This window comes from Onychomys torridus, chromosome 7 (genome assembly GCF_903995425.1).
Source record: "Onychomys torridus chromosome 7, mOncTor1.1, whole genome shotgun sequence".
NCBI classification, from domain to species: Eukaryota; Metazoa; Chordata; class Mammalia; order Rodentia; family Cricetidae; genus Onychomys; species Onychomys torridus.
In genome coordinates, this window is record NC_050449.1 from 34123766 (window position 1) to 34144458 (window position 20693).

The following is a 20693-nucleotide window of genomic DNA, read 5'->3' on the forward strand; positions in this document are numbered from 1 at the left end:
CTGCAGGGGAAAAGAAGAAAGAGAAAAGGGAAAGTTTAGAAACCCACACAATTTTTCCTTCCGTGGTTTCTTAGGTAAAAATGGCAATACACTGGGGAGAGTAAGGGTCAGATCCCGGCATGGGTTGAGGAACTCTGTAGCTCCGTGTGTCTAGGAGATTGAGGCAGAAAGAGCATTTGAACCTAGGAGTTCAAGGCTAGCCTGGGCATCACAGTGAGACCTTGTCTTATAATTAAATAAGTGTGGGAAGGTGAGGCAGGAGGATGATCAGTTTGAGGCCAGCATGAGCTATATAGCAAGACCCTCTTTTGAGAAAAACAAAATGGTGGCTGGAGAGATGGCTTAGTGGTTAAAAGCACTGGCTGTTCTTCTAGGGGTCCTGAGTTCAATTCCCAGCAACCACATGGCGGCTCACAACCATCCATAATGAGATCTGGTGCCCTCTTGTGGTCTCCAAGCATATATGTAGGCAGAACACTGTATACATAATAAATAAGTCTTTTTTAAAATAAATCAAAAACAACAAAAATATTTTTAAAAAATGGACAGACTGACTGGGAACGTAATTGGCGGTTTTCTCATTCTGGTTGAGACTTGCTTTCAATTTTTCCAGTATCTTCTCTCAGGCAGGCTCTGTGGAGAAGCAGAGCCTGGTGGGAAACAGCAGCTCTTTCTTTTTCTCCTCTTGTCTCACGCTAAGCAGAGGGTGTTGCAACAGGAATGGTTCCCAGCCTGAGTGTGGCCACCCAGGATCCAACAGGAGCTGCTGAGCACAAGGACCAGCTGTCCTTCTCCCCAAGGACTGTCCTCTGTGGTGGGCAGCACGACCACAAGCAATCTGGCAGCCGAGGTCCTGAACTCAGCAAAGATGACTGTCATGCAGGAAATGGGAGGAGAAAGAGTCACAGGCAGATTCAAGTTTTAAACGGTCTCAAAAAACGAAAGAGAGGAGATGCCTATGTTCTTGCACCTCCAAATCGCTTGCTACAGTTGGCAGGGGATTGTACAGAAGTGCTTTACTGTTTCTCTTCTCAAGACCCATTAAGATGAAACTAAAGGAATGAGACAGACATGCATCCACACGGACAAGAGAATGGGAAAGGGAGTAAAGCAGAGAAGAGGAGAGCATAGGAGAGAGAAGCAGCTGATGCTGGAGTTCAGCGGATGAAGACACAGTACTTCCGGGGAACAAGCCGGTCCATCACGGGACTGCAATCTACCAGGGTGCAGCAGAGAGATGAGCCGAGGCCTGGGGCTCAGGGCTGGGGGTGGGAGATCTGCTTTTAAAGGGGGCAGTTAAACAGAGTGCAGTGGTCCATTTCTATAATCCCAGGTCCTAGGTGACAGTGGTAGAAGGGTCAGGAGTTTAAAACCAGCCTAGGCAACACAGACCTTGTCTCAAAAAGGGAATGGGATACTTAGATATCTAAGTTTCTGTTTCAGCGCCTTCCACACAGAAGGGAAGTTTAGGAGGTCAGACTTAGAAGGATCAGGCACAGTGCAAAGCAGGCCAACTTAGAAGCAAAGGCGGGGTCTGCGGGCTGCCTTTCCTCCGAGGCTGCTCTGTGCAGTCACGATTCAGACATCATTGACAGTCCTCACTCACCTCTTGCTGACAAGCTGCTGACTTAAGAACTCTGCTGGGTGCAGTGTCACATGCCAGTAATCTGAGCACTTGAGAGCCAGAGGTAGGAGGATGGGGAGTTCAAAGCCATCCTCAACCATCTAACAGATTCAAGTGTAACCTATGCTTCACGAGAGCCTGGCTAAACAAAAGCGAAGAAAAGAACTCTGTGAACAGATGTGCAGCATCAAAGGAAGACAACCCCTCCCTGCGTGGTGGTGGTGGGGGGGGGGAACAGGGGACAGACACTGCCATTTGGAAAATCTATAATGAAAAGGTCTACAGAGAAGCCCAGCATGGACCAAGCCCCATGCATTCATAGCACTATCAAACAGGTTTTTGCTCTCTCTCTTCCCGAGATATCTGAGTAAAGAGGAAAACAGACATGCAAGGAACGCTGGTTGATATCCCAGAGACGTAAATATGATGACTCCTAGAAGAACAGAATGTTATTTAAAAGGAACAGGTAATAGCAACAACAGCAATATTTACTGAACATTTATTTTGTATCAGAAGTGTATTTAAACTAACTGAATTCTCACAATACACTTTTTTTTTTTTTTTTTTTTTTGAGGTAGCTTCTCTTTATAGCGCTGGCTGGCCTCAAACTTGCAAAGATCCACATGTGTGATTACAGGTGTATGCCACCACACAGAGCTTTAGTTTTTATTTAATGCCCCAAGTTCTGTACACGTACTTTCCCCATATTGTGGCTGAGGAAACTAAGATTCGAAGATAAAGAGGAATGCACTGAACGTTATGCAACCAGAAAAAGAACAGGTCTGCTATTTGAATGGCCAGTTTTAACAGCTTTCTTATAATGCTTCCCAAGAGAAGATTCTCGGACCAGCTCAATGGAACAACATGAGAGAAAAGACACAAAAACCAGGGCCCATCCAGGAGGCTTGACATCTAAAAGAGAAGCTGTGCAGAATTGGTTTTGAATAGCGCAGTAACATTTCCTGACACATAAAACAAGTCTTCATGTTAAATGGTTTGACAGCAAATGAATAAGAAAAGAAGGAAAGGAAGGAAGGAAGGGAGAAGGGAGGGAGGAAGGGAAGGAATGGACGGAGGGAGGAAGAAAGGCGTAGTAAAAGGTTACAACTCTAGAGATGATGATAAGCGCCTAAAACTTTCTGTGCCTGTGGTTCTGCACTGTGTTTCTGTGCCTGAGGTTCTGCACTGTGTTTCTGTGCCTGTGGTTCTGCACTGTGTTTCTGTGCCTGAGGTTCTGTGCCTGTGGTTCTGCACCCGTGGTTCTGCACCCATGGTTCTGCGCCTGTGGTTCTGTGCCTGTGGTTCTGCACCCATGGTTCTGTGCCTGTGGTTCTGTGCCTGTGGTTCTGCACCCATGGTTCTGCGCCTGTGGTTCTACACCTGAGGTTCTGTGCCTGTGGTTCTGTGCCTGTGGTTCTGCACCCATGGTTCTGCGCCTGTGGTTCTGCACCTGAGGTTCTGTGCCTGTGGTTCTGCGCCTGTGGTTCTGCACCTGAGGTTCTGTGCCTGTGGTTCTGCACCTGAGGTTCTGCGCCTGTGGTTCTGCACCTGAGGTTCTGCGCCTGTGGTTCTGCACCTGTGGTTCTGCACCTGGGGTTCTGCACCTGTGGTTCTGCACCTGAGGTTCTGCACCTGAGGTTCTGCACCCATGGTTCTGCGCCTGTGGTTCTGTGCCTGTGGTTCTGCACCCATGGTTCTGCGCCTGTGGTTCTGCACCTGAGGTTCTGTGCCTGTGGTTCTGTGCCTGCGGTGAAACAGAACATCAGTAGAAGCCTGTGGCACAGGCTGCTTGCCTCACAGTGGACAAGGTAGAAGGAAGTGGGGAGTCCTGTTTCCAGCCTGTACGGATGGCACCACTCCCATACCCACATTCAGGAGTTCCTCTCCATAAGTGCATTCACAGATGTATCTACAGTTGTGTTTTACTCATTTCCTGGGCATTTCTCCACCCAACCAAGTTGGCACTCGGCACTAAGGATCAACCACACTAATGGAGCAATGCTGTCTGAAATTTGAGCAAAATCAATATCCAATCTAGCAGTCTGTATCTAGGCAAACTGTAAATCCAGTGTGACCCATAGAATGCAAATGAATTTGCAGTGAGTTACCTGTAGAAAGAAAAATGATGGACAGCTATGAAAAGGAGTTTTGCTTTTTACTGTGTTCCGTTTGTTCTGTTGGACAGTTTACTTACCATATAGTCTTACATTCAAAAACAAACTCTTTTAAGGGATGCCACTAATTAGCTAGATAGGGGATACTCATCATCATTGAGAAAGCACGTGGGTGATATCCATGTGGGTGATTTCTCATTCCTCACTGTCCTTCTAGCCCTAGCATGAAGGATACCAGGTCTGCAGGGAGGGAGGTCAGCCCAAACCGGTTTTCAGCTCTGATGGCATTGCAAAGACATCCTCCTGGCAAGACAAACTCAAGACTCATGGTTAGATCATGTGAAGAGAAAACCCAAGTGGAGAAGGAACAGAGGAGCGTGAAGTTACCGTTTGAGTCATTTGGGTGTGGGTGAGTGACAGGAGAAAGGAAAGTTCGAGAACCACTCACCTTTACAAATCCTCCCCTGCTGGGGTGTGCTGCTTTCTACAGCAAAGTGCCCTGAGTGTTGGGGATTGAACTGCAAGGCATGGGTTGCTCTACCACCTTTTTTTTTTTTTAAAAAAAAAAAAAAGAAAGAAAAAGAAAATTTATTTATTACATATACAGTGTTCTGCCTGCATGTGTCCTTGCAGGCCAGAAGAGGGCACCAGATCTCATTACAGGTGTTTGTGAGCCACAATGTAGTTGCTGGGAATTGAACTCAGAACCTCTGGAAGAGCAGTCGGTGCTCTTAACCTCTGAGCCATCTCAACCTTTATGTGAGAAGCTGATATCCAATTTAGGCTATTTACCACGACACTGTCACTAAGTAGCACACGGACCAAGACCCAGATTCTGATAGACATTATTATTATTCAATCTCTGGAAGTAAAGACGTTCTAAGAATTTTCCTTGTTTTTTTTTTTTAAGCCATTCCTAATGATACTCTGCTACTACCCTCATAGATTGGTACCAAGCCCAACTGTCATCAGAGAGGCTCCATCCATCCACTGATGGAAACAGATGCAGACACCCACAGCCAAACACTGAGTGGAGCTCTGGGAATCCTGTGGAAGAGGGGGAGGAAGGGCTGTAGGAGCCAGTGGTGACAAGGGCACCACAAGAAAACTCACAGACTTCAACTAACCTGGGTTCATAGAGTTCACAGAACCTGAGCAGGGAGCCTGCATGGGACTGACCTAGGCCTACACTCTGCATATATGTTACAGTTGTGTAACTTGGTCTTCTTGTGGGACTCCTAACAGAGGGAACAGGGGCTGTCTCTGACCCTGTGGCCTGCGTTTGGGACCCTTCCTCCTACCAGATTGCCTCTTCCAGCCTTAATAGGAGAGGAGGTGCCTAGTCTTATTGCAACTTGATAGACCATGGCTGGCTGATATCTGTAGGAGGCCTGCCCTTTTCTGAAGAGAAACAGGGGAGGAGGAGTGGAAGGGAGGTAGGGAGGGGGGCTGGGAGGAGAGGGAGAGGGGAAACGATGGTCAGGATGTAAAAACAAAATTTAAAAAAAAAAAGCCAAATCTGACTGTGACTATGCTTACATCAGTGGTTCTTAATCTGTGGGTCAAGACCCCCTTCCTAGGGGTCGCATATTAGATATTTACATTATGATTCATAACAGTAGCAAAATTACAGCCATGAAGTAGCAACGAAGATATTTTTATGGTTGGGGTCACCACAACATGAGGAACTGCATTAAAAGGTCACGGCATTCGGGAAAGTTGAGAACCACTGCCTTACACCCTTACTGTAAGAAGTGTATTAAAGTTTACTAAAGGTTGCAAGAGATTGCTCACTGATTAAGAGCACTTGGTGCTCTGGCAGAGAACAGAAGTTTTGTTCTGAACACCCATGTTAGATGTTTCACAACTACCTGTAACTCCAGATCCCAGGGAGATCTGACTCCATCTTCCAGCCTCCACAGACACCAGAATATACAAGACGCATGTGTGTGTGTGTGTGTGTGTGTGTGTGTGTGTGTGTGTGTGTGTGTCTGTGTGTCTGTGTGTGTGTGTCTGTGTGTCTGTGTGTGTGTGTGTCTGTGTGTACAAAAAAAGAAACAAAATTCATTGTAACCTTTACGAATTTATCAAATATAGAAATTAATGTTTTCTCTGTTATTGTTTTTTGTGTGTATGGGTGTTTTTAGGCATGTATGTCTGTATACCTTTTTCATGCTTGGTACCAGAGGAGACCAGAGGAGGGTGTCAGGTCCCCTGGAACTGAAGTTAGACTAAGACAGTTGTGAGCCTCCATGTGGTTGCTGGGAATCGAACTTGAGTCCTCTGGGGGAAAAAAGAAAAGCAACCAGTGTTCTTAACCACTGAACTATCTCTTTAGCCCCTTATGTGACTAATTTTTAAGTAATTGAAAAGGTCTCTGTTAGATAAGGGATTGTTGCATCTGGTAGCTTCTCAAGAACTCATTAATTATAGTATGTTCTAACTGTTCCTCCCAAATACTCAGGGACTAGCAACTTTAGCCTTACTAACAGATTTAATACGGTGCCTTCAAATGTTGCACAGGAAGTGACTGTTATATCCCATTTGCCACAGTCTCTGAAGACAGTGTTGAGTGCTGTGCTCCAACAACAGGATGGCAGCACCCTTGTCCAATGTTCCTGATGACACAGTCCAGAAAGACATACAACCAGAGTGGGAGGAAGAGTGTTGTAGTTGATATCACTTACAGAACACAGGTTTCGTGTCACACTGCTGGAGTGAAAATTTTGGTTCTAAGAGGATGGGGAGCGGGGAGGGGGTGCAGGGTGGAGCGGGAGGAGGGATGAGAGGAGGCTCTATGGTTGGTATGTAGAATGAATAAAAGGAAAAGAATTGGTTCTAACAGTTACTAGCGCTGAGATCTTTAAGCAAATTAGCCTTCCCGAGTCTTAGATTTTGCTCTGTAAAATGAAACAAACCCTGTTTTACAGGGTTCTGATAAGGTGACATTGTGTGTGTGTGTGTGTGTGTGTGTGTGTGTGTGTGTGTGTGTGCATGTGTATGTGTGTCTGTGTACCTTAGCTGCCTAGACTTTAATACACAGATTAGTTCTTTCTTTTTGTTTTGTTTTTGAGACAATATTGCTTTGTATAACCCTGGAACTCTGTAGACAAGGCTGGCCACAAACTCAGAGATCCACCTGCCTCTGCCTCTCAAGTGCTGGGATTAAAGGTGTGCACCACCATGCCTGGGCCAGATTAGTTCTTTCTTATTTCTATACCTCATATAAATAGAATCATGTACTAAATATTTCTGTTGTACCCACCTTCTTTCAATTGGCATAAAATTTGCCTTGCGTTATTCTGGAAAGTCTGCTATAAAATGCTGTCATTTAATCATAATATTTAATCTATTCCAAATACTAGTGATGACGTATGAGTTCATTTATACATACACAAAGAGAGCCTAGCCAGGCAGCAGTGGTGCAAAACTTTAATCCCAGCACTGAAGAAGCAGACAAAGCGGGGGATCTCTGTGAGTTCGAGGCCAGCTTGTTCTATAAAGTGAGATCCAGGACAGACACCAATACTGCACAGAGAAACCCTGTCTTGAAAAAAACAAAAAACAAAAAACAAAAACAAACAAACAAAGGAGCCTAAGCAGAGAAGGACTGAGTAGCATCTCTGAATATAAGATTTTGGTTTTTCGAGACAGGGTTTCTCTGTGTAGCTTTGCGCCTTTTTCCTGGAACTCACTTGGTAGCCTAGGCTGGCCTCGAACTCACAGAGATCTGCCTGGCTCTGCCTCCCGAGTGCTGGGATTAAAGGCGTGCACCACCACCACCCAGCAGCAGAAAAGTTTTAAGAAGACTCTGGAACAGTGGTTGTCAATATGTGGGTCATGACTGCATATGAGATGTCTACTTTATGATTCATAACAATAGCAAAATTATAGTTATGAAGTAGCAATGAAATGACCTTTATGGTTAGAGGGTCACCACAACATGAGGAACTGTACCAAGGGCTGTGGCATTAGGAAGGTTGAGAACCACTGCTCTAGAGCAATACAATTTTTATTAACCAGATATGCTTCGGGGAGTGGAGGGGCTAATATGTTGCCAAGGATGTCTATCTCTCCCAGAAATTGATGGATTAGAATTATGTATCTGTTCCTTATTGTGTGGTTGCAGGCAAACCAGTCTTCCTGATTCATGTCTATCTGTGTCGATATGGGTTACTGAAAAGATGGAAAGTGGAAACGAATGTTAATCAAGTAACAATGTTGTGCATATACATGCCAAAAAATCGTTAGCTATCTAAGTGTGATGGCACAGGTCTGTAATCCTGTCACTCACGGAGCTAACAAAGAGAGGGAATCTTGAGTTAGAAGCCAGCCTCAATAAAAGGGAGAAACATTACTAAGGGTGGCAGGTTGGCTCAGTGGGTAAAGGCACTCGATGCTAAGCATGGCTGTCTGAGTTCCATCCCTGAGACCCACATGGTGGGAGCAGAGAACATCTCCACCCATTGTCCTGTGACCTCCGCGTGTTAGCATGGTGGTTTGCATGTGGCTGTACACATACACACATAAGGAAAGTCAGAAAACTTTTTAGATTATCAGCTATTGTTAAGCAACATTTCTACATGGGAGAGTTAAATATATTGAATAGCACATTTGTGTTGTCATTTTTAATCATACTGGATGGGATTTCCCCGTGAGAAGCAAACACAGCTCTCCTGGTTCATTTGTTCATCCCCTGACTTTACTGTCCCTTCTTAGAGAGTGACTGAGGAAGGGGAAGAGGTGAAGCTCAACCCAGTCACCTTCTGTTTGTTACTAGCTTCGATAAGATAGAGGCTGAACTGAGGCTGTCATCCATCCGTAGATTTCAGACATCCTCCTCCTCTCCGTTCTTCATTGTCATGGATCCTAACGATACACTCTCACCCTCAAAGCTAGTGACTATTTTTAAGTCCCCTCTCCTGTTCAGATCTCCTCCGTCAGTAATAAAAGATTTAGATTTAGAAAGTGCCTTAGCATTCAGAATGAGACAGAGGCTGTAAATAGCTATGCTGATGAAATAAGCCAGGATGAGATGTAGAGCTCTGAAAGTGTCAATTCATAATCAAAGACACACACTCTCCCTGGTCTGTGGATTGGCACAGGCATGAATGCAGAGGACTCTGGACAGGGATGGGTATGTATGTGTTCCTGCATCTGTGAGCCAGATTGCATGCACAGAGGATGAGGATGCTGCTGAAGGAAGAATCTCAAGGACCGCTGTGTTTCTGAGTGACCTGGTCTTTGTGGGCCAGGTGATATCCTTCCTTTGACCATGATTACTTGAGAAATGAAGACAAAACCTTCTCAAGCTGGGTGTGGTGGCACACACTAGAAAGCCCAGCAATTGAAGGGCTAAGGCAGAAAGAATGCCTGAGTCTGAGGCCAAACAAACAAAAACAGAAAAGCTAATTCCTAGACAGACAGTCAGCCTCCAGTCTGCAGAGGTGAGGTGTGTACGCTGTTGACCTTCCCTCATCACACTCTGAGAACTTGTCAGGATGGAGGGTCTAATATGTCTATGTTCAGGTCAGCTTGTTGACTTGGGTTTATCAATCAGGCCTATTCACAGTCCTACTCACAGCTTATGGCATGCCACCACCTGTCATTTACAGCTCTAGAACTCCAGCCAAGTCAAGGTCTAGAGTAGATCTAGCCTTTTCTGCGTTCTTCCTCCTCTGGATTCTTAGAGCACTCCTGACCCACACAAGATGCTTATCACACACTGTGTTAAACTGAATTTGGTGCCTGTGTATTTCTCTGTTAGACTGTGGTCTTCTTGTAGACGAAAGATGATTCTCCACCCCTGGCACAGTAACGAGAGTGCCACTTGTATTTGTGAGCAACAGTGTGCTCCTGGCCACTCCCCTTTGGATGCCAACTACATTGTCAAAGTCCTTGTGGGTTTGTGGCACCCAGGTAAACAGGGGATTAGGTCTTCATTTAAGGATTTGTGGAATCAGTATACCTAAGTGTGATAATATACAAAAAATAAAATGCTGGATACTCAGCACTGCCACGATTTCAGGACAGTCTCACTGTGGTTCATATTCTCAGAAATAATTATAGTATGTGAACAAACTTACTTGGTTCACTGGCCTAAAGCCACAATAGTGACTTAGATGACCTTCTGCATGTCTGCTCTAGTTTGAGGTTCTAGATTCCAAATAACTGGCACATTCCAGGATTTTGTAGGTAGGGTAGATTATTGGCCTAGAACAGAGTCTAAACTTCAAGGTTGAAAGTGCCTTGAAACACTGACATCTCGGCATCTTTAACCATCTCAGACAGATTTGTGTTGGGCTTTGTTCTTTGGTTTTTAATTTATGTGATTTTATTTATGTATGTGTTTGTGTGTGTGTGTGTGTGTGTGTGTGTGTGTGTGTATGCGCGCACCTGCCTGGAGAGGCCGGAAGAGTTCCCTTGGAGCTGAAGTGACAGGCACTGGTGAGCACATTGTGTGAGTGCTGGGATCCCAATGCTGTGGTCATAATAACTGAGCAGTCAGTGCTCTGGACTGCTGAGCCATTTCTCCAGCCAATTCTTTGCTCTGGTTTTGTTCTGTTTTGAGATAGGGTCTCACTCACTCTGCAGCCAGGTTGGCCTTTACTTTAAGCAATCTACTTGCCCCCACCTCCCAAATGTAGGTACTACAGGCATTGGCTCTGGTACAGGGTGTGAGTTTTGTTGTTGTTGTTGTTGTTGTTGTTGTTGTTGTTGTTATTGTTGTTGTTATTTGGGTTTTAATGTTGTTGCTATTTGGTGTTTTAACACAGTTTCTCAGTGTAGTTCTGGAACCCACTCTGTAGATCAGGCTGGCCTTCAACTCAGATCTGCCTCCCAAGTGCTGGATTAAAGGCATATGCCAGGCTGGGAGACAGAGCCAGGCAGATCTTTGTGAATTCGAGGCCAGCCTGGTCTACAGAGTGAGATCCAGGACAGGCACCAAAACTACAGAGTAACCCTGTCTCGAAAAAACAAAACAAAACAAAACAAAAAAAGGATGTGCCACCACTGCCGAGCTTGGTGGCACAACTTTCCCTCCTTATCCATTGTATCCACTGCACTGAGACAGTACTTTACATCGCCCGAGTAATTGTTTTGTTTTGTTTTGTTTTTTCCGTAATGTATTCTGCAAATAAAATAAGTATATTTGGACTTAGACAAACAAAGCAAACATCTGTTTAAGTTGCAAGAGTAAATGTTGACCTTAAGGCATTAAAATTTATTAAAAAAAAAAAAACAAAAACGGGTTGGAAATACGGCTCAGTGTGGGAACACTGGCTGCTCTTATAGAGAACCTGGCTTCAGTTTCCAGCACCCACATGCTGCCTTACAAATGGCTGTAAGTCTAGTTCAAGAGGGTCCAACACTCTCTTCTGAGCCCTCCTTGGACACCAAGCATGCATGTAATATGTCAACATACTTGCAGGCAAAACACTCAAAAACACAAAATAAAACGTTTTTAATTTTAAAGTTATTAAAGCACTATTAATTTCCATTTCCTGAATAAAAATCTCTGAAAGTCATGCTCTTTTCTAAGGTTTCCACTTGCTGCACGAGCCCTTGAGTATCAAATGCATGTAGTTTTAGCACATAACACCAAATGCTGCGAAGTGCTGATCCAGCTTAAATCCAGGATAGTCTAACACTCTTGGTCAATTAGGAGCTTTGTTAGGGGAAACCAAGATGGGGTGTTTGTTAATTCTCCCTGGGTGAATTCTGCCCCCGTGTGGATGAAAACCCCTACAGAGCAGAAAAGAACACTATAGCCCTGAATGTGCTGAGGAAGTCAAGGAAACAAAACCAGACCCTTTGTGTAAACTGTGAGAGCTCAGTGTGGTGAGGTAACACACCCACATACAATCATACACATTTTGTATTTTTTTTTCTTTCTTTTCTTTTCTTTTTTTTTTTTTTTTTGGTTTTTCAAGACAGTGTTTCTTTTTTTTAATATTTTTTTATTTTTATTTTATGTGCATTGGTGTATGTCCATGTGAGGGTGTTAGATCTTGGTTACAGACAGTTGTTAACTGCCATGTGGGTGCTAGGAATTGAACCTGGGTCCTCTGGAAGAACAGTCAGTGAGTGCTCTTAACTGCTGAGCCATCCTTCTAGCCCTGAGACAGGGTTTCTCTGTGTAGCTTTGCACCTTTCCTGGAACTCACTGGCTCCCGAGTGCTGGGATTAAAGGCGTGTGCCGCCACCACCCGGCTACATTTTGTATTTCATATTCTGAATGGCGTAAGTACATCCATTCAGTAAGCCCTTCACAATGAGAAACATTTTGAATATTCAGTTTAACATCCCCTTTGCATAACCCTATGTGAATGAAAAAATGTGCGATTCTGTGGCTCATTCTGCTGTGTCAGACATTATGATGAACAACAAGTTAACACATTAACTCCAGGTCTGGGTGTGGCTCTGGGATGGAGTAACTTCTTAGCATGTGCCAGGCCCTGGGTTCATTTCCCAGCCCTGCAAAACAAAAGCCCAGCAACCACAACATGTTAAGCTCAGGTGGAATCATGTGATTGTATAGGTCATCTGTGATCACAGAACCGAAGCTAGATCTCCCAATCCATTGGTTTCTGGTTGAATCAGTTATGCTATATAATTCTGCCCCAAGGAACAATACACAACAGGCTTATGATATACATGATTTTTTTTTTAATCTAAAGAAGTCCTTTTTCCTCACATGAAAAATTCATAAATATAAACAGCATAATAAGCTTTTATTTTAAAAGATTATGCTGGGACTGAAGAGACGGCTCAGTGGATAAAGTGCATGAGGATCTGAGTTCAATCCCGGGCAAACTACAGAAAAAACTGAGTACAGGGGGACACACTTGTAATGCCAGGGCTGGAGGGGTGCAAACAAGCAGGTTCCTGGGGTTTATTAACCAGCCAATGTAGCCTACTTGGTGAGTTCTAGGCCATTGGAAGACCCTGTTGGGGGTTGTGTGGAGAAAAAGGGTTGATTTCTGACATCCATGCACATTTAAACCCATGAACACACAGACATAAAAAACCTGATCAAAAGCTCACAGGAACTCACGAACTTTAGACAGACAGCTGTGGGAACCTGCATGGGACTGGACCAGGCCCTCTGCATACAGGGGTTGTGTAGCTTGTCTGTCTGAGGGGCCCCTGGCAGTGGGATCAGTATCTACCCCTGGTGTATGAGCTGGCTTTCTGGAGCCCATTACCTGTGGTTGGACCCCTTGCTCAGTCTTGATGCAGGAGGGAGGGGCTTGGTCCTACCTCATATGAACATACCAGGCTTTGCTGACTCTCCATGGGAGGCCTTACCCTTTTGGAGGAGGGGCTGGAGGAGTCGGGGGAGGGAGTGGGAGAAGGGGTAAGAGGGGAACCTGTGGTTGGTATGTAAAATGAATAAAACATATTTTAAGTAAAAGAAAGAAAGAAAATCAGGTTGAGTATGGTAAAAATGATTCCCATAGGAGGTCCCAGTGAAATCCAGCAGTGGATGATGTGCAATTGAACTTCCAATGAAAACCGCTCATGGACATTCCTGAGCCATGATGCCATGAAAAGTTTAGAGGCTAAGAACTCAATGGAGTCTCCTGTCACTCCAGCCGTGGTCTGGCAGCACCCTAAGCTGGGTGCACTTGGCAGAGGTCGTGGGCTAGTCACCTTGGTCACTGGTATCTCTCTGATTTGGAGCCAGGAGGTAAGATGAGCTACAAACAGATCAGCAAGTCACACACTGACTGACACAAAAAGCCTGATCATCAGATGCTGCCCGATGCCTCCCTACACAGGAAATCCTGTTACCAGCTTTTGTAGACTCTCTCCTCCCGTTGTGGGGATTAGACCTAGGGCCTTAGACAATAGACCTCCCACTGAGCTCGCTCTCAGCCCTCTTCTTACTCTTTACTGTGACACAGGGTCTCACCGAATGGTGCAGTCACTTGCTGGCCTTGAACTCACTCTTCTAGTCCAAGCAGACCTTGAACTTGTGAGCCTCCATGCTACAGTTTCCCCAGTCACTGGGATTACAGGTCTGGGGCTCCACGCTTGGCTCTTTTACAACCTTTTTAATGGTGGAAGGCAACTGTCTCACTGCCCTGTAGGACTCCATCCTGCTGACCTTCACCTATAACTGTACCAGCTCTTCTCTATACATGGTTCTCCAACGTTATCATTGCCTGGCCACATTCCTCTGACGGCAGTGTTTTTGTTTCTGTTTCTGTTTTTTTTGGTTCGGTTTGGTTTGTTTTGGTTATGGTTTTTCGAGACAGGGTTTCTCTGTGTGTAGCTTTGCGCCTTTCCTGGAACTCACTCTGTAGCCCAGGCTACACAAAGATCCGCCTGGCTCTGCCTCCCGAGTGCTGGGATTACAGGCGTATGCCACCACTGCCCAGCCTGTTTCTGTTCTTTTAATCAGTTTCTTCCAGCTTTTAACACCTCGCTCTGCTCACAGATGTGATGAACATGCTATCGTGGCTCGTGTGAGGGGCAGTGGGGGCTGCCACTCCTGTGTTTGAAACATCATTCCGCCATGAGTGCAGCCCCGGACTTAATTCATATCAACTAGCAGCCAATCATTCTTTCTTGATTGCGGGTTCCAACCCTGTACTTGTGTCTGGCTGTAACTTTCAACATGTCTCTATGAAATTTCTCCCTGTGTTTGGCTCCGAATCCCAGCTGGCAAGACAATGTACCTGCAGAGTACCCAATCGGATTAACTTGGCTACCTAGCTTCGTGCATATATACTTAATAGGAACGACCTGTTTCCCACTGATATTGCAAGGTAAAGGCAATGCTCTTAGAGGAGGGGATGATCAGAAGTGAGCTATCTCCACGGGGCTTCCTGTAAGCTGCATGGCCTCAGCTGTGGTGGCTTCAGTTTTCTCTTCTCTAAACAGAACTGATAGCATTAGCTCATTGTGTGGTCAGGGGCCTCACTTGGGATGAGGCATTTGAATGAGCTGAGTTAACTGTTAAGTTAGTGGAAGGGATCATTAACCATCAGCTTCCCAGTACCATCTGCACTGGGTAAGTGAAGAGAACAGTGGACGTTTTTACTGCGGGTGGACACAATAAACCACATATTGAGGCAGTCTGTCACAGAGGGCGGTCTGTCCTCTTTTTTTCCCCTTTGTGAGACATGGTCTCACTATACAGCCTTGGCTGGCCTGCAATTCACTCTGTAGACCAGGCTGCCTTCAAACTCAGCGATCCACCTGCCTCTGCCTCCAGGTGCTGGGATTAAAGGTGCGCTCGACCACACGTGGTGTGAGTCTTCATCTTTAATCAGCCTTTGTTGCATCTGAAAACTTAGGGCTGGGGGTGTGGTTTTGTGGTAAAGCATGTGTCCACCATGTAGAAGGCCCGGGACTTGGATCCTCAGCACTGCAGTAAGAAAAGAGAGTGAAAACTATCTTGTTACTCTTTAAACCAGTGCTGGGCTCTCCTCCCCCCTTTTCTTCCCCTCTCACTGCCTCCCACCCCCCCCCACTCTTTTTATCTCCCTCACCATCTTCTTCTCCTCACTTTTTACTAACACCCTCCCTTCCTTCCTTCCTTCTCCCTATTGTTTCTTTAAAACCAGACCATGGACTAGGGTATGAAGAGGCGTGTCTGTGTCCAGTCTCCTGACCAAAGCCTATGGCTTGGTCCTTGTGCTCACCCCACTGTTTTAGAGTCCTGGAGGACTAGGGGTGGGGGATATCCTAACCAGACATCATCCCTGTTTCCAGATGTTTGAAATTCCACTGGCAAGCTTCTGGCTTCATTCCTTTAGCTTTAGGCTTTGTCTAAATACCAAATATGCACGCATTTGAGCAATGTATCTGGTGGTTAGCAATTCCTAGCCGTGGCAACCTTCTCTCTCTCTCTCTCTCTCTCTCTCTCTCTAATAATTTATTTGCTTGTATTGTATTTTATGTGCACTGGTGTTTTGCCTGCATGTATGTCTGGGTGAGGGTATCAGATTTTGGAGTTACAATTGTGAACTGCCATGTGGGTTCTAGAAATTGAACCTGGATCCTCTGGGTTCAAAAAGCCAGTGCTCTTAACTGCTGAGCCATCTCTCCAGCACACACACATACACACACACACATTTTTTTTTCTCTCTCTCTTCTGAAAATCTTCATAAAGCAATGATGCTGAGCTGGGCTGGGAAACATATGCTTTGCTTTGTAGAAGAGGAACCTCACTAGCTGGCAGAGAGACTGGTAAGAGAGGCCCAGAAGCACTGCACCACACACACCCCACCCTGCTCTGGGTGCTCCCTCCACTCTGAAGCTAAGGCATGCCTGTGTCCCCAGAATTGTCTCCTTCCTAACACCTCACAAGCCTGCTGTGCGTCCTCGTGCCTGTCCTGTTTCCCCTTGTCTTTTACAACGTAGTGTGACAGCATTAATAACCACCCTTTGTTGAGTGTGCGCTCTGTTAGATCCTTGGCACCAGCCATGTACAATCCTTCCAACACCCTTTGGATGGTAGTGTTTTTATTTTCATTTTACAGAGAAGAAAGGGCTGGGAGAGATCAGGGACTCTAAATCCAGGTCTGATCCCAAAGCTCACTCTTGCTGTGGCATCATGGTGCCTTGTGAAGTGCATCCGGTGTTCCAGAAAAGTGTGGGTGTCTCACTCCCCTCTGCATTCCCCTCTCCCTACAGAACTCCACAAACTTGGCTTGAGTCACTCAGAGTCTTGGTCTATGTAGTGAGAGGTTGATGGGAAGGTTCCCGAAGTCCTTTTTATTTTCCTTGTTTTGTTTTTAGAAAGGACAGGTCACTGCAGCCCAGGCTAACTTTGAAGTCACACTTCTCGGCGGTTCTCTTGTCTCAGTCTTGCAAGTACTGGAACGGCCCTTCCTTTTGCTTTTCTAACTTAACGTGGTGCTTTCCTTCTCCTGAGGCTTACTGGGTAAAGAAAAATATAGGAAAACTCCACCTCCTCAGGATGAGTGAATGCTAAATGTCCCAGAACCATTGAGAAAAGACTTATCACCCTGTTTTAGAAAGGACGCCTCCATTATTGTCACCACTAGAGGGCACTCCACTGCACACTACAAGTGTGCCTGGACAGACCTAGATCCCTGCCATGGGAGAAATAACCTACTGTGGTGCTCTAACTTTGTAAACTCTGAACTACACAGGCTGATAAATAACTCAGATCATAGCCCCTACATCAAGCTCTGTGACTTTCCTAGAGCCTACTGTGATCCCTATACCTTCAAGGACCATTTCTACTGTTCATTCCCCAGAGCCTGGGGACATGTAGCTGGGAGCCTGTACTCACCAGACACCGGAAAAGGGGGCAAGTCCTATTAAGGGAAAAGAGGTTGGAGATTGTTGTTGTCACTAGCCAGCCCACTATACCTTATGTAGTATACTCAACAAACTATGAGGAAGGAGAGGAGGGAGGGAAAGGGGGGGGAAAAAGGGGGGAGAGGGAGTGAGTATGGGTTTTGTTAAAAATTTCCTCTTGCCTGATCTTTTTGAAGGCAGTCGGGAATGATCAAGAGAATCTAATGAAACTAAAGGTTTTGGAGAGCAAAATTGTAAACTAACCTTGACTGAATGCAATCCTCTAAGAACTAGCCCCTTCCTCACTATGGAGGAGCAGGGAAGGAGCGGTTTCCAGGGCAGCTCCTATGGCAGGCCCCAGGGCTAGGGGCCTCCTGATAACATCAAGACTGAGAGGTTAATTCCCCCTAGCACCTGGGTAAGTGTGGGGACTGCCTGTAAAAGGCCCGCAGGGGAAAGCCCGTGGCTCCCAGGAAAGTATTTTGCATATACGCAAGAACCCTCTTTCCAAAGTCCCCTTCCAATACCTCTTCCCACAGACAAATGCTACAGCAAAATTTCAGAAATCTCCCTCTTCCCCGCACCCCTGCCTCTCACTAGTTTAGCTAGGCTGCAATTTCTTCTTAAGTTTAGCCATCTGTAAGGATTTTTTTTTCCCCAAAAAATGAGCCTTGTTGCCCAGGGAACCCTATACTAGCCATAGGGTGGTTGGACTGCCCATTCTCTCTCACCCACCAGATGGCAGACACATGCCAAGCAGCTCCCACAAATACTACCAAGGCCCCTGCCAGCTCAGACTGTAGAATCAACATATGGTAATGACTCTTATTTTAAGATGCCAAAAAGGTCACAGAAATCTGCAGAGATCCTGGTGGCATCTTGGAGTCCTGGGACTTGAGGTTCAAGGACCATAGCGGGTCTGTGGGCTCTGGTTGATGCTCCCTGCCTGGCTTAAGTCATCTGTATTCACGAAGGCACCCTCCTGGTGCTGCTCTGTTTAATTCTGGGCGTGTTATAAATAGAACCTACAGTTCTGTCAGAACACACCACCACCCACCACCGTGTTCCGGTCCTCTGGGGACATCAGCCAAATCTGAGCCTTTGTTTCCCTCTAGTGGCCTCTTTCGGCAAGTCTCACAGCCGAGCCTCTGCACTGATTTCCCCTGCGTATAGCAAGGGCCTCCTGGATGTACTTGGGTGGTGTAGCGTTCTCTAGCTTTGTGGGAGGCTAGGATGATCGAAGCCAGTGATTCCTCCTCCATGCTCATCTCAGCACAATGCAGACAGGCCACTTTCTCAGCTTTCCTGGGGGCTGCTGTGGGGGACTAGAGGGAAACAGATTATGTTTTAGAGTGCTTCTGCTCTAAAGGCGTTATCAGGACCTCGTAGCAGGACTCTTCTCCCCCAGGCCTTAGTTTGCTTGTCAGTAAAATAGGTCTAAATGCGGACTGGCTATCTGCCATGTATTCAAACCCACAAAAGCATGTTAGTTTACAGGAAATCTTTCTCCCATACACAGTAAAAGGAAACTGAAAGTATTATTTTCTCAACCTATTTGCCACATAAGCTGGGCAATACGTACATTTGTACAAGTGTGACATGTGGGTTTCATCTCACAGCCTTGTGTTTTGCACCACATTTGTTCCAAGGGAACTTGGATACACACATGATAGAAAGTGTGTATCCAAGAAGCAGGTGTTGGGCTGTGAGCTGCCTGACATGGGAGATGGGAACCAAGCTCAGGTCCTCTGGAAGAACAGCCAATGCTCTTCACTGCTGAACCTCCTCTCTAGCTCCATCTTCTTTAAGGTTTTATAACCCAGGAAGCCCCAAACTTTTGGTTCTTCTGTCTTAACCTCCAAGTGCTGGTGGTAGCAAGCACAGGGCGCTGTACTCAGCCCTTGTTTTCTTTACTCTAAAGGCAGGGTCTCCCTATCATGCCCAAGTTCAAGTTGTCTTCTAGCCTCAGCCCCCTGGGTACTTGAGATTACAGATGTGTGTCAGCATGACCAGTGAGACATTTAACAATAACAACATTTCATTCACAACGTGCTAAGCACTATACTAGCCAGATGATTTGCATACGGTATTTCTAATATTTACAAAGCCCTTGCTGTAATCAGTTGCCCATGATTTCTTTTCTCTACACTTGCATAATCCTATTGTGAATAATTTCTCTTTTTATTACAATGGCATTTGTCATCCTCCTAAATGCATGCACTGGAAAGCAAAAATCATTCTAGCATTAGAGCAGCTCATTTGAAAAATAAGAAAGTTCTCATTTGAAAAATAAGAAGGTTCTCACTGAAAAATGAGAAGGTTCTCAGTGAAAAATAAGAAAGTTCTCATTTGAAAAATAAGAAGGTTCTCACTGAAACATAAAAGCTGGGAGGTTCTCTCCAGCTTCAATGACTCTGTAACTTCAGGAACAAGAGCTGCCTGTAATCGACGCAGGGCTAGTGTGACTGCCATCCTTCCAGAAGCCTCTAGTAGAAGACAAGACATACTTGAATTGCATCATTTGGTTTTGTTTTTCTGTTGTTTACTGAGGTACTGGGAACTGAACCTAGGTCCTCTCATGTGCTGAGCAAACACCTACCACTGAGCTATAGCCACAAGCCTCTCTTTTTTTTGTACTTGGTATTTTCAAGACAGGGTCTCCTATGTAGCCTTGACTGGTCATGAACTTGCTCTGTAGATCAGGCTGGCCTTGAACTCCCAGAGGTCAGCCTGCTTCTGTTTCCCAAGTGCTGGGATGGATCAGAGACATGGGCCACCACACCTGGCTTGCTCTTCACTTTTTATTCAGAGACAGGGTCTCACTAAATTGCCTAGCTTGGCCTTCAACTCCCTCTGTAGCCTAGGCTGACCTTGAACCTTTCATCCACCTGCTTTAACCACCCAAATTTCTGGGATTATAAACCTACATACCACCAGGCCCAGCAAGGATCTCATAATTGATTTTTAAAAGCAAACAACAATAAAACTATAAGAGGAATTGACCATGGTGGCTAGTGAGGTAGGAGGGTTGCTATTAGTTTGAGGTTAACTTGGCCTAGATATTACGCTCACAGTCAGCCCGAGCTATGGTGTGAAACCTTATCTCAAAGAAAGAAAGAAAGGAAAGGAAAGGAAAGGAAAGGAAAGGAAAGGAAAGGAAGGAAGGAAGGAAGGAAGGAAGGAAGGAAGGAAGGAAGGAAAAGAGAAAGAGAGAGAGAAAGAGAGAGAGAGAAAGAAAGAAAAGATAAAACCCAGGGGCTGCAGAGATCACTTGGCAGTCTAGAGCACTGGCTGCTCCTGTAGAGGACCCGGGTTCTATACCCAGCACCCACATGGCAGCTCACAACTGCCTTTAACTCCAGTTTCAGGGGATCCAACACCTTCACACAGACATACATGCAGTCAAAATATGAATTCACATGAAATAAAAATAAATTATTAAAAACAAACAAACCACGGCCAAGCAAAACATTAACAAGGAAAGAAGACAGGCACCCATAGGGTGAAATCCAGGGAGTCTGAAGGGGCTTTGACTCTGCTCCTGGGAGGACCCAGTGGCTGGCAAAGGGCTTCTCCTCCTTCCAGCCCGGGATCTCCAAAGCCTTGACCTGCCCTCTTTCCCTGCCCGAGGGAGCTCCTGTGGTTTATGTCTTGTGGTCTCTGCCCTGTGC

At 45.6% G+C, this 20693-nt stretch overlaps 1 protein-coding gene across 1 annotated transcript in view; it reads left to right on the forward strand.

Annotated features, from left to right (window-relative positions):
• LOC118587564 (CXADR like membrane protein) overlaps nt 1–20693 on the forward strand; it is a 56410-nt gene that overhangs the window by 10600 nt on the left and 25117 nt on the right. The window lies entirely within an intron of this gene.